Source organism: Somniosus microcephalus, chromosome 3 (genome assembly GCF_052327205.1).
Source record: "Somniosus microcephalus isolate GS21.2 chromosome 3, FLI_Smic_1.0, whole genome shotgun sequence".
NCBI classification, from domain to species: domain Eukaryota; kingdom Metazoa; phylum Chordata; class Chondrichthyes; order Squaliformes; family Somniosidae; genus Somniosus; species Somniosus microcephalus.
In genome coordinates this window covers 107,164,067-107,176,517 of record NC_140989.1, presented here as the reverse complement: position 1 = coordinate 107,176,517, position 12,451 = coordinate 107,164,067, and positions in this window count along the sequence as shown.

Genomic DNA, 12,451 nt, shown 5'->3' with positions numbered 1-12,451 from the left:
CTCAACGTTATTTCAAAGTACGACAACAATTCGAACAATTAAGTTACCGTCTCGTACAGGAGATGAAAACAATGAAAAAGTTCTATGACACCGAATGGGAGAGTCTGGAAAGACAACAGAACCTGCTGGCTCAAGCAGAGAGCGACCATAGAGCCATCGTGACCAATTACCGATCACACCTCCCTTATGATGTTCAGGAGTTAGAATATTTGCATGATCTAGAGATACAGCATAAAGGCAAACCACGCTACACTGAGGATTTTGTTCTGCAATTGGAGACGGAGCTAGTGCAGGCAAGGTTAAGAGAAGCTGAATCGCAGTGTGCACTTAAAGAGATGCAAAAAAAAATCTTGGACATGGAAAAGAGAAACGCTTCTTTACCTGATGTGAATAATGTGGCCACGTTGCAAGAGGAGCTTATCACTCAGTTAAATGAAAATAAAGGGAAAATGACTGAGATAGACTGCAAGAATAAAGAAGATTTGATGGCAGTGAGACTTCAAGAGGCAGATAGCATAGCAGCCTTGGCTGAACTCCAACAGGAAATTGCGAAAGAAGCAAATGAAGAGGAATCTTCAGGAAGCCGGGATTTTATTCCAGTTCTTCTCTACGACTCCTTACAAGCAGAGTGTGAGAAGTGGAAAGAACAGTATGAACAGGCCCAGGCTACAATTCTGGAGGGGATTAACTCGGCAACCTCCGAAAAGCTAGTTTCAGTAGAAGCATATGAACTAAAGGTTGAACATGAGCAAGAAGTCCAAAGGCTGCAGGGAATTCTTGATGAGCTCAAGGCCAAGACAGACTCATCGGTAGAAGTTCCATCCATAGATGAGAATTTAGCGGTGAAAGACATGGCAGAACATGAAAGACAAGATGTCCAAGAACTCATTAAAATATTGGAGGAAACCCAAGACAAATATGAGGCGGCAATGACCGAGGTTCAACGACTTGAAGAGCAGAGTCAACTGGGAATCCTTTCAGTGGAAGGGAAGGAAACTGTAAGAAACACAGAGACTGTAAGAATGGGCTCTGAACATGAGCTTGGGAGCATCAAGGCGCAACTTCTTCGAGCGCTTGAAACCAAAGTACAAGAGGAAAGGAAGGTGAAAGCATTGGAGGGAAAGGTGGATGAAATGGTGAAGACTCTGATCCACAGAGTCCCCGCGGAAGAGTTAACGGTCAGCCAACTCCTTCACATGCTGAGAGACAAGACTCCACAATGGGAACACGAGCTTCAATCTGCAAAGGGAAGGAATTCGGAGCTCCCAAAAGTTACAGAAATAACTGAGGTGGCAACACAGATTTTGTATTACAGTTTACTCTATGAAGAGTTCGTTGAATCACGTCAATGTGAACAGAAGAATGTTGAAACAGCTGCTTCAGTAGAAGGATTAAATAGCCTGATACCGCAATCCCCGGTGGAAGGGAAGGTATTGAACTCACAAATGAGGTCAATAGTGAAGGAATGGCAGACAACCCAGGAAGAGCGGGATGAATATGAATGCATGAAGAAGTCTTTTCAAGAAAGATGTTTAGGGAAGGAACCACCGTCAGCTAACGTCCAGACGGGTGAGGAGGAAGAAGAAGGCTCTCTCGCTGGCCTAACTCAGGACGAACCCGAATATTACCATGACCTGTTGAGTGACACTGAATATTACGAGGATGTGGTCTGCCCAGCTTGTGATGAAAACTCCCAAAGTGCTGAAATCCGGAGGAAGCACTTAAGGTCTAAGGAACATAGAGAGTTGGTGGCGCTACAGCTGGCAGCCGAGAAAGGAGCTCCGAGAGTTTCAAAAAGGCAGAAAAGAAAAAGAAGAAGCAGAAGATAATAACTGTCTAAAATATTAGCACTTCTACCATCTCAGGCGGAACACTACGAAAGGAGCTAAATTAGTTGAAAAACTGGAAAATGTCAAGACAGCCAGTTGGTTGTAAAAGTCCGCACTGCTGGTTCAACAGGACGAAAGTTCAAGCTGCTACGTCAAGAAAAAGGCTATGGAGGAGTCACGCTAGCCAGGTGAACCGGCTACCCCATAGAAATGTTGTTCAGAACGAGTCAAGATCAGAGACTGAATCTATGAACTGTTTCCGCAGAGACGGAACCTGTGAACTGTTGCCACCGAGATTATATTTGTAAATTGTTTTATATGACATTGACTCCACCAAGATTATAGCTGTAATTTGTTTTATAGGAAGTTGAAGATATGTATGTTTAATGGGGACTCTGTAAGTAATAAGCTAAAAAGGGAGGATTGTAGTGTATGTACCCGTCTACCTTTAAGGGAACTATTGAATGTAACCGTTCACCTTTAAGGGAACTACTTTAGGTGTGGCACTATTTGTTTGGCTTCTGTATACTGTAATACCGATAGTGACCACACCAGTATATAAGTGTTGTAGCAGGATTTCTGGGGCAGATTTGCCCGGACCTTCGAATAGTAAAGACCTGTTTTTGTTACTTCTGAAGTCTGTGTATTTATTAACTGCACAAACCACAGACTTTACAGGTACTGTTCCAGATTCCATCGAATGTTGGAAGATGATCAGCAATGCATCTACTATTTCTAGGGCCACTTCCTTAAGTACCCTAGGATGTAGATTATCAGGCCCTGGGGATTTATCGGCCTTCAATCCCATCAATTTTCCTAACACCATTTCCCTACAAATATGGATTTCTTTCAGTTCCTCCCTTTCATCAGACCCTATGTTCCCCGACATTTCTGGGAGGTTATTTGTGTCCTCCTTTGTGAAGACAGAACCAAAATATGTATTTAATTGGCCTGCCATTTCTTTGTTCCCCATTATAAATTCCCCTGATTCTGACTGCAAGGGACCTACGCTTGACTTCACCAGTCTTTTTCTCTTCACATATCTATAAAAGCTTTTACAGTCAGTTTTTATGTTCCCTGCAAGCTTACTCTCATATTCTATTTCCCCTTTCTTAATTAATCCCTTTGTCCTCCTTTGTTGAATCCTAAACTGCTCCCAATCCTCTGGATTACTGCTTTTTCTGGCCAATTTATATGTCCTCTCCTTGGATCTTATGCTATCCCAAATTTCCCTCGTTACCCACGGTTGAGTCACCTTTTTTGTTTTATTTTTATGCCAAACTGGGATGAACAAATTCTGTAGTTCACCATGCGGTCTTTGAATGTTTGCCATTGCCTATCCACCATTAACCCTTTGAGTGACATTCCACAATCAATCCTACCCAATACGCGCCTCAGACCATCGTAGTTTCCTTTATTTAAATTCAGGACCCTAGTCTCTGAGTCAACTACTTCATTCTCCATCTTAATGAAGAATTCGATCATATTATGATCGCTCCGACCCAAGGGGCCTTGGACAACAAGATTGCTAATTAATCCTTTCTCGTTACATAATACCCAGTCTAAGATGGCCTGATCTCTGGTTGGTTCCTCGACATATTGGTCCAGGAAACCATCCCGTAAACACTCCAGGAATTCCTCCTCCACAGTATTGTTACTAATTTGGTTAGCCCAATCTATATGTAGATTAAAGTCACCCATGATGACCGCTGTGCCCTTTTTGCACGCTTCTCTAATTTCCCTTTTAATGCCATCCCCAACCTCTGCATTACTGTTTGGAGGCCTACATACCACTCCCACTAACGTTTTCTGCCCCTTGGTATTTCTCAGTTCTACCCATACAGATTCCACATCATCAGAGCTAATATCCTTCCTTACAATTGTGTTAATCCCTTCTTTAACCAGTAATGCTACCCCACCTCCCTTTCCTTTTTGCCTATCTTTCCTGAATATTGAATACCCCTGGATGTTGAGTTCCCAGCCTTCGCCACCCTGGAGCCATGTTTCCGTAATCCCAATCAAATCATATTCATTTACCTCTATTTGCGCAACTAATTCATCCACCTTATTACGAATGCTTCTCGCATTAAGACACAAAGCCTTCAGGCTTGTTTTTTTAATGCTCTTAGACCTATTAGAATTATTATTTACTGTGGCCATGTTTGATTTAAACCGTTGATTTCTCTGACTGCCACTTTTGTTTTTCTCCTTCCAATCTTTTGCTTTTATCCTTGTTTCCCTTTCCTCTGTCCCCCTGATCAGGTTCCCAACCCCCTGCCATTTTAGTTTAAACCCTCCCCCAGAGCACCTGAGAACTCATTTTTAATGTGGAAGCAAGTCATCCTCGGTTCCGAGGGACTGCCTAAGAAGAGTTGGAGTCAAATTTTGGGAAAAAGCAACAAAAAAACCTATTAAACTAAAAGAAAAAGAATGGCACCAAAGAAATGCATAATTAAACTTAAGTGAAAGAAAGAAAGAATGAACTTGCCTTTATATAGCACCTGTCATGTCCTCAGGATGTTCCAAAGTGCTTCACAGCCAATGAAATACTTTTGCCGTGTAGTCATTGTTGTAACATAGACAAACACAGCAGCCAGTATGTGCACAGTAAAGTTCCACAAAGAGCAATGAGACAATTGACTAGGTAATCTGTTTTAGTGATGTTGGTTGAAGTATAAATATTGGTCAGGACACTGGGATAACCCCCTTGCTCTTCTTCAAATAATGCCATGGGATTTTTTTATATCCACATGAGAGGGCAGACCTGGTTTAATGTCTCATTTGAAAATCAGCACCTACAACTTTGCAGGATTCCCGCATTACTACACTGATGTATCAGCCTAGATTATGTTCCTAAGTCTCTGGAGTGAGACCACAACCTTCTGACTCAGGCAAGAGAGCTATCAATTGAGCTAAGGTGACACCTAACAAATGCATGGAATTATCACCAAGAAAGCACCAAAATTAACAGAAAAGCAAATCAAAATAAACTTGCTGCTAATAATCTCCAATGCTGCAAATCTGTATAAACTGCATAATCACAACACAAAGACCACAAATATAAGTACAGACGAGGGAGGCCATTCAGCTCATCTAGTTCATCCTTTGTGGAAACCTACAATTCTCTGTCACAGCATTCAACTACTTTCTGAGTGTTTCCAGAGTTTTTGCCTCAATACCCTATCTCGAGGACTATTCCAGGTATTAATCAGTCTTTGTATGAGAAAGTGCTTCCCAACATCAGTCCTAAATTTGCCATTTACCAGTTTGTGCCCGTGTCACCTTAATCTGCAGTCATGGTTTAGTTTGAGATGGTGCTGTCGATTAACTTTTCCTATTGCACTTTATATCTTATATACTTCGACAAAATCCCCCCTCTGTTGCTTCCTTTCGAGGCTGAAGAGTTCAAGTTTTCTTCATCTTTCTTTTTAACTCAATCCTCTGACACTGGGGGCTGGATTTTGATACTGGAGGCATGTAGGAGGCGGGACTACAACTTTCGGGGTTGTAGTCCCGCCTCCATCGAGTTGTGGCCAACCCACGCGATTTTCACTTGATTGACCTTGTTGAGCCCGTCCAGCGGGCTCAGCAGGCCAATTAAGGGCCACCCGGCAATGGGTGACGTCACAGATTGACATTTCATCTGTCAAGAGCTTTTGACAGATGAAATATCAGCATTTGACAGCTCTTTGAAGCTGTCAAACACTGACAATCTGTACACTAAGTTAATTCCTTCCTCTCAGGCTGATTTAGAGATCTCTCCAGAACAGAAAGCTGGAAGCCACAACTTTTGACAGCTCGCGGCCATTCTGCTTTTTGTGCCGGTCAGATGAGAGACTCCCGAGACCTGAAGGAAGGAAGGCTGTAAAGGTAAGTAAAGGTAAGTAAAACTTCTTTAAACACTTTACACACACCAAACACACTTACCTCTGCACTCATGCACCCATCACTCACCTGAACACTGGACATCTTGAACCCTCCAAGCCCTTCAGCCCGACGGTCCGCCTCGCTAACTTGGTGTGGTTTGGAGCCGTCGGAAATCCCACACTTCAGGAATAAAAATAGGGATTAGGCTAAAAACTGCCTGTTAACAGGTAGTTAATTAGCACTAATCCCCTTCCCGCCTCAGGGAGGCAGCTCCCAGCACAGGTCGGGTATCTGCCTCCTTTGAAACTGGCAAGGAGGCGGGATGGGTTTGTGCCCCCCGATTTCGAGATTTTAACCCCCCACACATCTCCAATCCCACCTCCACGGCCCAATGAATATCCTGCCCCGGGAATCGGCCTTCTCAGCCCTTCTGCACAGTTACCAGGACTTTAATGTTTTTCTTATGCCACAGTGACCAGAACTGAATGCAATATTCAAGGTGCAACCTGACCAGAGCACTGTATAGCTTCAGCAGAATGGCGCCTGAGTTAACCCATACTGATTTGGTAATAGAGCTTAGAATTTTGTTTACTTTGTCAATTGCTGCTCTGCAATGATTGGACACAGTCATTGTATGGTCTACTATCATTCCTAGGCATTTTTTTCCTATCTAGTTCACATCATTCTTTAAGTATGTTTGCTATTTTTCTTCCAGTGTGTAATACCTTGCAATTATCTTCATTGTTTTTCACCTGTCATAGTTCTAACTGTTTGTAGTTTGTAAACAGCTTCATTAAATTCTATACTCCATCCCCCTTTTAGTATCACCTAGGAATTTGACCAACTTATATTGAATGTCTGAATCCAGGTCACCTGCAATATAAAAGTGCCAAGAGAGATAGGTGCCTATGTATTATTAAAAAAGGTTGCAGAAATACAATGGAAGGCCCAATTTTGCAGTGGGGAAAGTGCCTTCTCCCCATTGTCAAACAGGCAAAAGAGGTGTAAAGACAGAGAGATGGGAGCTGATGCTCAGCATCAGAGAGCAGAGTGAGCATTGATGCTGTGGGGACTGAAGGATGTGTGTAACTGATGCTTAGCACCACAAAGTAGGGCCACCATTAATTCAATTCACACTTCACTTAGTTCCTGATTTTAACCATGCTGCACGAAGGCTGCATATCACCCTCAGGTGACAGGGAAAATTGTCTGAACAATATATAGGCCCGGAATTTGTGGTAGTAATGATTGCGAAACTGTCTGCGTTCAATTGAAATCACTGAATTGACAAGAACTTCAGCTTTTACGCTCTAATATCGCTGTTAAAAATCCCCGAAAATGTTAAGCCTTGTTCAGTGAGGTGTAACTGGGTTTTTAATGCCGTACTGAGTCATAACTACCGCTGAACAATCGTTCTGGCCCTGAAAAATGCATTTTATATTTGTGGAATGTCAAATTTCTCCATTCCAATAAAAATTCCATGGGTTTTAATGTAATTTATTTTTAAAGTTTGTTTATGACATTTCAGCTTCTACATTAGAATGTGTGTGCCCCAATCTTTATTTCGCTCTCTGTAAAATTTATAAAAGGTGAAGGATCATCAGTGAATTTTACTTCCTGGTTTGTGGTCTGTGAGAATTCTTCAATGTGATTGGCTGCTTAGCCAGCTTGATGACACACTTGCTGGACACTGGCGATCCCCTCGACTTGGCGTCAATTTCAAATTAACATTGGTAGAGTTGAAATTGACGCCACAGAGATCGCTAAATCTTTGTGGGCAGCTTTCTTCGAGGTCAGCGGCGAGTGCCATCACTTCGCTGCTGACAGCAAAATTTGGGCCATAGTGTCTCCCGGAAGCTGCTCCCAAGAGGCTTTGGCAGCAATCTGGGAGCCTGCCATGTGCCTGATCTCTTGGCAATAGAGGCATAAAAACCAGCAGGCTGAGAAGTAAGTGAATAATTCTGGTAAACCTAATATCTTAGTTGCACAGATGTAAAAGTCACAGGGAATTATTTTGGTCAAAGGGTGAAAACAGGCACTAAATGGCTGCTGTGCTAATAAGACACGCCTGTTTGAAAGTCTGGATTTAGCGCACAATTTTGGCCCTAATTGCTGATTACTATAATTTGAACTTGCCTGGAGATGCTAAACCAGACATCTGCAAGTTTAGCACTCAAATGCTGATTCGATGCAATTTTTGTGAAACAGTGTATGTGGGCTCCTCGCACTCATTTCCACTGAAGGTGTGGAGTGCTCTGGCTGGTACACACCAGCACATGGCAGGATGGCTCAGGGACCAAGGGAGAGGGCGCACAAGTTCTCAGACACGGCACTGGAGGTCTTGGAGGAGGACGGCTATCCTGTGCCTGCAGGAGGCGAAGGACGCCACCTCACCCTCCTGTCCATCTCTCCAGCAACAGCAGGTGCTGCTCTGCCTGGCCTCAGGTCTACCTCCCATTCCTCACCCAGACCAAGGGCGACCCCCTAGCACTTTGCCCATGACCAAGCACTCCCTTTCTCCTGATGACTCCTATAAGGTGGAGTAGCAAAGCACTTAAACTTTTTAGGTGAAGTCCTCAGAGAATTTGCAGAATAAATGTTGTTCAAGTGTTGGTGAAGTCTTGACAAAGTGTCCAGAAAGTTTCCCGATGTGTTTCAGAGGTCTCCTTCACAGCTCCAGCAGCAAGTGAACATGAAAAGGTGGATATCCCTTTAATAGCGCTTGAAATTGACATCAACGCCATGTTTACTCCCCAATGCCATGTTGAACGCCACTTGGAAGAAGCACTGAGAGTAGCAAGGGCACAGAATGTACTCTGGGTGGGGGACTTCAATGTCCGTCACCAAGAGTGGCTTGGTAGCACCACTACTGACTGAGCTGGCCGAGTCCTGAAGGACATAACTGCCAGTCTGGGCCTGCGACAGGTGGTGAGAGAACCAACACAAGGGAAAAACCTACTTGACCTCGTCCTCACCAATCCACCTGTCGCATATGCATCTGTCCATGACAGTGTTGGTAGCAGTGACCACCGCACAGTCATTGTGGAGACAAAGTCCCGTCTTCACTCTGAGGACAGCCTCCATCGTGTTGTGTGGCACTACTACTGTGCTAAATGGGATAGATTCTAAACAGATCTAGCAGCTCAAAACTGGACATCCATGAGGCATTGTGGGCCATCAGCAGCAGCAGAATTGTATTCCATCACATTCTGTAACCTCATGGCCTGGCATATCCCTCACTTTACCATTACCATCAAGCCAGGGGACCAACCCTGGGTCAATGAGGAGTGTAGAAGAGCATGCCAGGGGCAGCACCAGGCGTACCTAAAAATGAGGTGCCAATTTGGGGAAGCTGCAACACAGGACTACATGCATGCTAAAAAGTGGAAGCAGCATGCTATAGACAGGGCTAAGCGATCCCGCAATCAATAGGTCAGATCAAAGCTCTGCAGTCCTGCCACATCCAGTCATGAATGGTGGTGGACCATTAAACAACTAACGGGAGGAGGAGGCTCCATGAATATCCCCATCCTCAATGATGGTGGAGCCCAGCCCGTGAGTGCAAAAGACAAGGCTGAAGCATTTGCAATCATCTTCAGCCAGAAGTGTCGAGTAGATGATCCATATCGGCCTCCTCCTGCGGTTCCCACCAGCACAGAAGCCAGTCTTCAGCCAATTTGATTCACTCCACGTGATATAAAGAAACGGCTGAGCGCACTGGATACAGCAAAGGCTATGGGCCCTGACAACATCCCGGCTATCGTGCTGAAGACTTGTGCTCCAGAACTAGCCGCACCTCTAGCCAAGCTGTTCCAGTACAGCTACAACACTGGCATCGATCCGACAATGTGGAAAACTGCCCAGGTATGTCCTGTCCACAAAAAGCAGGACAAATCCAATCCAGCCAATTACCACCCCATCAGTCCACTCTCAGTTATCAGCAAAGTGATGGAAGGTGTCATCGACAGTCCTATCAAGCGGCACTTGCTCACCAATAACCTGCTCACTGATGCTCAGTCTGGGTTCCGTCAAGACCACTTGGCTGCCGATCTCATTACAGCCTTGGTCCAAACGTGGACAAAGGAGCTGAATTCCAGAGGTGAGGTGAGAGTGACTGCCCTTGAAATCAAGGCAGCACTTGACCGAGTGTGGCATCAAGGAGCCCTAGGAAAACTGAAGTCAATGGGAATCGGGGGGAAAATGCTCCACTGGTTGGAGTCATACCTAGCACAAAGGAAGATGGTTGTGGTGACTGAAGGTTCCTCAGGGCAGTGTCCTAGTCCCAACCATCTTCAGCTGCTTCATCAATGATCTTTAATCCAATATAAGATCAGAAATGGGGATGTTCGCTGATGATTGCACAGTGTTCTGTGCCATTCACAACTCCTCAGATAATGAAGCAGTCTATGCCCGTATGTAACAAGACCTGGATGACATTCAGTCTTGGGCTGATAAGTGGCAGGTAACATTCGCGCCACAGAAGTGCCAGGCAATGACTATCTCCAACAAGCAAGAGTCTAAACACCACCCCTTGACATTCAATGGCATTACCATCACCGAATCCCCCACCATCAACATCCTGGGGGGTCACCATTGACCAGAAACTTAATTGGATCAGCCACATAAATACTGTGGCAACAAGAGCAGGTCAGAGGCTAGGTATTCTGCGGTGAGTGTCTCATTTCCTGATTCCCCAAAGCCTTTCCACCATCTACAAGGCACAAGTAAGTAGCGTGATGGAATACTCTCCACTTGCCTGCATGAGTGCAGCTCCAACAACACTCAAGAAGCTCAACACCATCCAGGACAAAACGGCTCGCTTGATTGGCATCCCCTCTACCACCTTAAACATTCACTCCCTCCACCACCGGCGTACCATGGCTGCAGTGTACAAGATGCACTGCAGCAACTCACCAAGGCTTCTTCGGCAACACCTCCCAAACCCGCGACCTCTTCCACCTAGAAGGACAAGGGCAGCAGATGCATGGGAAGACCACCACCTCCAAGTTCCCCTCCAAGTCACACATCATCCTAACTTAGAAGTATATCACCGCTCCTTCATTGTCGTTGGCCGAAATCCTGGAACTCCCTACCTAACAGCACTGTGGGAGTACCTTCACCACACGGACTGCGGCGGTTCAAGAAGGCGGCTCACCACCACCTTCTCGCGGGCAATTGGGATGGGCAATAAGTGCTGGCCTTGCCAGCGACGCCCACATCTCATAAAAACGAATAAATAAATAAAAAACAGCTGGTCACTGTTAGGGAGGGTATAAGGACAAGCGCTAGCCACCAAAATGCCATGCAGCCTCTTTAATGAGCGTTAGCAGGCATTTTGAGTGTCAATCAGCTCCTTAACAAGTCTCCAGGTGGCCGTTCCTAGCGCAGGCTTCAACTCCATTATCCCATTACGGGCTAAACCGCGTTTCAGCTTAAGATCCCATCTTTGCCACCTCGGAGGATCGTTAACACCTGAACGCACTGCTGAAAATCCTCCCCACAACTTTTACTTTTACTGTAGGCAGCCTATGGAAAACTTGTACCAGTTTGCATTTCACACCCACAACTTTCCAGATGATGAATATCTTACATGAAGGTCAGATCTTTGCACTAAGTGGCTAATTTGTACATCTGCTCAGCGGTAGAATGACATTTTATGCGAGCGATGTGCTCTGTTGATGTAACTGACGAGCTTTGCCAGCATCTCTGCTAAGAATAGAGTTAAGCAGAGTTTTCATTTCTGTAATACTGACCAAGTTTTGTTGACCAACGACAAAATTATTCAGTACTGTTGGCCAATCCTAAAATGGTGAGAAGATGTCTGTGAACCACGCAGCACATTCTGCACCCCCCCCCCCACCTGTCTATGAAGCCTCAGAATATTGCACCATAGAATGAGACAGCACAGAAGGAGGCCATTCGGCCCATCGTGCCTTTGAAAGAGCTATCCAATTAGTCCCACTCCCCTGCTCTTTCCCCTTAGCCCTGCAAAATTTTCTGCTTCAAGTATTTATCCAATTCCCTTTTGAAAGTTATTATTGAATCTGTTTCCACCACCCTTTCAGACAGTGCATTCCAGATCATAACAATTAGCTGCATAAATTTTTTTTTTTCCTCCCGTCGACTCTGGTTCTTTTACTAATTCTCTTAAATCTGTGTCCTCTGGTTACCGACCCATCTGCCACTGGAAACAGTTTCTCCCTCTTTACTATATCAAAACTGTTCATGAGAACAATCACGAAGCTTCTCCATCTTTCCACAGAACTAAAGTCCCTTCCCTGGTACCATTCTAGTAAATCTCCACTGCATCCTCTCCAAGGCCTTGACATCCTTCCTAAAGTGTGGTGCCCAGAATTGGCCACAATACTCCAGCAGGGGCCTAACTAGTGATTTATAAAAGTTTAGCATAACTTCTTTGCTTTTGTACTCGATGCCTCTATTTAGAGAGCCAAGGATCCCGTATGCCTTTTTAACAAACTTCAAATATTTGTGTCTGTACACCCCCAGGTACACTCTCGCCTCTGATTCAGAAGGTTGTGGGTTCAAGTTCCACTCCAGAGATTTGAGCACAAAGATCTGGGCTGACAATCCTAGTGCAGTGCTGAGGGAGTGCTACACTGTCAGAGGTGCCGTCTTTTGGATGAGACGCTAAACCGAGGCCCCGTCTGCGCTCTCAGGTGGACATAAAAGATCCCATGGCACTATTTCGAAGAAGAGCAGGGGAGTTATCCCTGGTGTCCTGGCCAATATTTATT